Source organism: Macrobrachium nipponense, chromosome 20 (assembly GCF_015104395.2).
Source record: "Macrobrachium nipponense isolate FS-2020 chromosome 20, ASM1510439v2, whole genome shotgun sequence".
Taxonomy (NCBI): domain Eukaryota; kingdom Metazoa; phylum Arthropoda; class Malacostraca; order Decapoda; family Palaemonidae; genus Macrobrachium; species Macrobrachium nipponense.
This window is the reverse complement of record NC_061089.1, coordinates 13,246,455-13,252,722: the sequence shown is the minus strand read 5'-3', so window position 1 is coordinate 13,252,722 and position 6,268 is coordinate 13,246,455.

Here is a 6,268-nt window from a genome sequence, read left to right as displayed (position 1 = left end):
ACAGAAGAATTTGTAAAACAATGACAACTAATTTTGCATGCTCAATAGGTATGCTCAGCGAGTTTCTTGAATTTTCTATATTATGACAAAACGTTTTCCTTCGTAGATTACTGAATAGTACATACTCTGAGTGTCTTGAATATGACAGAGGCATGATCGTGTGAACTCTACTGTGGCCGGGTACCCCTAGAATGAAGTAACTTATCATTGTAGGTCATCTTGCTTGTAAAGGAGAGAGAGAGTGCAAAACATGAAAGCAATATCCTTCAATACGTAATACATATAAACCAGCTAATGCTAAATACCATAACGTTCATTGTATGGGGGCTAGAAGCTATGAAATCCATTCGGCAATGTTTTAGTTAACTTTATCTGGATTATGATTGCTATTATTATTGCCCTCCCAAGCAGCTGATCGGGTTTAGGCTCCTTTTATTATTAAGTCTGGTTAATACTTAAACAAGGGACTAAAAACATGTCGGACAGTACTTCATATCTATACCCCCAAACCATTGGCTCTTGGGCAGTAATTCTTATGGTTTGAAACCTTATTACGACACCTTCCATTTTTCGGTTTAATCTGTTTTGGGTGAAGTCATAAGCTTCGCCCTACAACCACAGATGCTGTCATATTTCTCGATATATCTCTATCAAAATACAATTTTGTTATGTATGGACGTGTATATATATGAACCAAACCTCAGCTTTGGCTCATTTCACTATTTCATTCAGTAAAACTTACGCATTGTCTTTTACAGTGTAAATTTTAAAATTCCCTCTCAGAAATCGTCTGCTCTTCTAATGTTACCGAAACCTTTTTAGTTAAAATCCTCTTAGGTTACTTGTTTTACAGTAAAATATGATATAAATAATAATAAATTATTAGAAATTTTGTATAACTAATATTTTTAGCCTCAAATAATAAAATTATAAATTATAGATAGGATTATTTTGAGTTAAACAATAGCTCTAGTACCCGACACGAAAATGTAGACGAATTTTTTGCAGGGAAACAAACCTAAAAAAAAAGAATACGATACGAAGTGAAATAGTTAAATGACGTTAATATATATTTTCTAGTATAAAATCAAGGATTTTATATTTTTCTTGGTTTTAAGGATTTTGAACGTATAAAATTGTATATCGAAAGCCTGCGCATTCTTGATTTTGAAAAATTACTGGTTATCATTTCATGCAATAATTTTCTAAACAAGTTCTGTAGCTTTTAAGTAATAGCCTTATAGCTAACAAATCAGTATTTTTTCGTGATCGCTTTTGAATATTAACTAGGCAAAAGATTTTACTCAACAGTCTTAAAACGTCGAAGACAAAACGTTAAGTCTTTGGAATGAGCTACCAATTACTGTTTTCGTAAAGGTTTTATATAATCAAACTCTGTCTCACTTATGTGCTCGTAGAAATAACGAAACATCTATTCAGAAACACGACTTTTCTTTCAGTAGGATGTGACATGTTAAGTTATGATTTTAATGTAATTGTTCTTTTATTATAACCCGTTTCCCATTTGGAAATTTATCTGTATCTTGTTTTACACCAGGACTTAAACAAGTGCCTTTGAAATGTTTAAAATTTGAGTTAGACTTTAACTTTTTAGAGTTTATTACTTTTGGTGACAAATTTAAATGCATTTTCCACTAATGCGTGATCGTTTGAATAGTTTTTGAAAATGTTATTGTGCTGTACTTTATATCATGCGTGTCAATTGTGGACAATCGCATGTCTGCTTGTTTTACCAAACATTTTGTGCAGAACACTTTTAGGATTTCGTATTTTTAAGCAAAATATATACTTGATAATATATATTAATTTTAAATGATTATATAAATTAAAAAAAATATAATATTTTTACTATTTTAAACGAATAAAATTATTTATATATACTATTTTTTTTAAGAATAAACAATAGTTATTTTTTGTGTAAACCTAAAAATTACATAGTTGCTAGGTGATGTTTTTAAATTTGGTTTATTTAAATAAATTTGATGAGAAAACTGATAATTTTTTTTTTTACAAAAAACTAATAATCATTTATTCTATAATACACGAGACCCATAGCATTAATATAATTTTGTACATCTTGCGCAGAATTGATGGTTGCATCTTAGCGTAAACATAAAAGTTGCCAGATATTATTATAACGCATAGAAGAGGATAACAAGCCTAAAATTAAATACGGAAATCTTATGAGACTCCCCATAAAGAGATTGGGTATCAAACTGCAAAAATGTAGCTTTTTATTTTAATGTTACTTTAATTGAATAACTGATAATTTACGGACATTAATCTTTTTTATCTTTTATCGTCAGATTTCAGCAATATTTTGTTTCAGTTTGCTCTGCAAATAGACAACAAAAGTCCTCGAAGCTTACTGTTAAATTTTACTGTCTCCGTTCTCAATATGTGAGTGATATATATATTTAATACAATTCAAGATCATTGCATTATTTTTTATGACTTTTTTTTGTTATATTTGTGTCCCCCAGCGTCGGTAGTGTGGGAATCCTATCTAAGCAAAGTACATCTTATTGACGTCATAACATAATTTACTCGAATTATGTTATGACTTCAGAATTATCTAATATGCCAGAATTACCTAGTATGCCTTTTAGCCAATGGCGTACCTAAGTAGCGTTATTGGTGGTAGAAATTAAACGCCCATATTAAGCTTTAACATCTCAGTCATTAATTTTCATAAAGCTGAAACAAAAACAGCGGATTTAAACGGAACCCTACGACCTTTGTTAGAAGAAAATTCGGAAAATTTTTGCAGTAGTTCCAACTCCATTTTTCTAGAGTAGCTATTACTACCCTACACAAATCTTAAGTCGGACGACAACTCGCAGCAGTAAAATCAAGTTTGCTGTTCTTATATAATTAGGTATTATTTTGCTGTTTATATAATTAGGTATTACCATTATTAAGAAGAATTGTAATCACTAAAGAAACCTACTGGATCACTTATTGTCGATAAGCTACTATCCCAGACGAGGTGCTTTGTTTGGTTCCTTCTCTTCCGGCACCAATCGTTCACATTTCTCCCTCAGACGGATGACACTTCTCTCGATTCTTGACATGTTGTAAATAGTACGTAATAATGGACTAGAATAGATGAAAACCGGATAGGGAAATACCGCAAATACGTTACACAGCGGAAAATTTTGGCCTGACCAAAACACACTCACAATTTCACAAATCGCGATGGTTTATGGGTAAAGATGACGCTGTAATGTATTGTTACTATAACTTATATAATTGTGTATTTCTAAAAATACACAGTAAAAAATACAAATTATTACATATATACTTGCTAATATCGTACACATGTGATACGACGATGACGAGTTCAAAATATCGAGATACATACATATCAATGATTTCATATTTTTTGTTGAGAACGTACTAGTCCTTATTGTAGAAAATGGGTACTTTTAGTAGGACACTAAAATATATTTCTCAACTTTCTTCTATCTGAATTTGGCAGTCATAAAGACATTGAGTGATAATTTGTTGCTCAATGTCGCTCAGAGGGTGATATCACGAGGCGATATCGAGATACATAGATACATATTTGCTCTGCTATGATACTTTTTGAGAGAAAGAACCAATTTTTATCGTAGGTAATGTGTATTCTAATAGGAGAGAAAAGTATATTTCTCACTTCCACCTAAACAAGTCATATGGATATTTTGCGACAATTATACGCTCAGTGCTACTCACAGGCTGGTAGATGCAGTGAACAAATTTGTAAAATAACCCATCTAAAAACCTTTTTTGCAATAATACTTCATAACAAGTTTATTTAGACATTAAAGAGTTCAAATTCATCAATAACTAAAAATCGATAATTTCTCGAAAATCGGTTGCCAAGACCTTCTAGTTATTAAACTAAGATATGCTCGGCCCTGCTGTTTTCATCCTTTAACCCAGACTCCACAATACTACTGATCTTCCTCACTTTTATATTCATGGTGTGGTACTTAAGCAAAAGTACGATTATTATTGTGTTCACCAGTTATTACAGCAAGAACTATGAGTAAATGACTTTACATTAGCATGCGAGTCTTATCATCCAAAGTAGAGCAACATCGAGTAAATGGAAAAAAATATACTGTTATACAGTGGCGTTCCTCAGGAAGGGGGCCTATTTAAAATTGCCCCTTAGGCCACAAAGTGATGGGGGACCCCAAAATTCGAAATTTGGCCATTGCTGCTATGGCAGGACAGGCTAAATCCAGTGGCCCCAAAATGGTCAAGGACCCCGTTTATATTTGGACCCGAAAGTTTGAGACCCATTAAAGGGCCCCAATTTCCAATTTTGTGAACGAAAATGTAACAAAAATGTTATGTAAAAGAAACAGGGCTCTCCAGGGGGGCCCTCCCAATCGTAGAGCCCATTATAGACCTTCTCATACGGATCGGAGGAGGGTGGGTAACGTTGACAGGGGCAAGGGCAGAAGGGCAGGGCCGATCTAAGGCAATTAATTATTGCTTATAGGGGTCCTAATCATCCACTGAGGACCGCTTAATGGCCCCATTTGTCCAGATAATTCACATTCAAATGATTCAATGAATCTGGCCTTCTGCTTAACCCAGGGGGCCAGTGGTCCCATTGAAGGGTGCTTGGGCCAGCCCTGGGTAACGGGATTTGGGCAAGAGGTGTCAGTGTCATGTGTGGGAGAGGGAGAGGGAGAGGATTATGAATAATATATAGCTAAGTCTGAAATTTGCTCGCCTTCCACCCCATGAGAGGGGCCCCAAATAGGACTGTGCTCCTTGCCCCCGCCCCCAGCCCCAAAATGTCTAGGAACAACCCTGCTGTTATAATAGGAATGATTTTCGTATTGTTTGCGCTGGAAAAGAGAGATAACACATTGAATGGAATAATAATATAGTCAACTTGTTGGCTTCCATAGTAAGTGTTCCGTGTGCTTAGCCATATAGTTAAAAATGGATTTCAGGCCCTATTGGAATTCTAGTGATATGCGCTGGTTTGGAGAAGTCGTGTTTTCAGCTTCCATGAGGATGAATGATATATTCGTTAAGTTTTGGTCGTTTATTGTGTTACATCAAATGCATTATTATTAAGAACAACGTTACAATTCTTTGGCATAGCAGCGTAGCAATTGGATGGTTTTGTTTCAAAGAGTTTTTTATAAGAAAGTTTTTTGATAATATAATCTCTAATAATAAAATCCGAATGGATCTTGTTTGTCCCTCATGGGTGACAGTAAAGGAGACGCGACACAGCCACCCACCCCCCGCAAACCGGTTAGTATGACCCGGGTTGGGGCGGGGTAGGTAAGAGACAGGAGAGTAGGGCTAACAAGCTCATTTTTGTTAATGATAATGATAGCTGACAAAAAAATCAGCAATAACAATTGTAGTAACAATAAGTATCTCGATAAAAACATCTAAAGAAGTCTGCACTACCTATAGTTGGAGATATCAATTGAAAACCATTTTAGTGACCAAGAACATTGAAAACATTGGTACAATGCGAAATTTTTCTATAGTTTTGCCGTTCTAAGGGCTAATGTGTCCAGAAGTACATATATCTTCAAGGAAAAATAAAAATAACTTTATCGACAATAGACTTCTTGAAAAAAATCTTTCACTGAATGATATATTGTCTCGCATGCAAGTAATATGCGAGTGGATCCCCATATACAAAAAACCATGTAACCATGAAGTATAAAGCTAAATGCAATGCTGTAAGGCTGTTAGTTGGCCACTATTTCCTATCAAATGAAATTCACTGCAGCAGCAGGATTGGTGCTTTGGCTGCCATGACAGAATGACTTCAGTAGAGTTATGCATTGTTTCTACGTTTCAAATTTCTTACAAATTGAAGTTATAGTCCTATGAAGAGCGACAGTGATAAATCTCACGAATATGACAAACATTCAGAATGTAAACCAAGATATTCACGTATTCTCATTGCATAATTATATGTTTTTTTGTTTTATTTCATGAAGTATTCAAAATCTCGATATTTCTTACATTTCTGCCAGGAGCTAATGAATACAATACCTGCAGCATTGAAAGCAACTCATCCCCAGTCCCCTATGGCAGCAAAACTTCACGAAGGAAATAATGTTAACATGATACATAATAGCAACAATTCTTTTGATAATGCCCAGAAAACCTTTTTGTAATCTCTCATGTTATTGTATAGTAACTGAGGCAAGCGTATTTATATACAAGACAATCTCAATGATTACTTTGTCTTTTTAAAGATTTGGAAGGT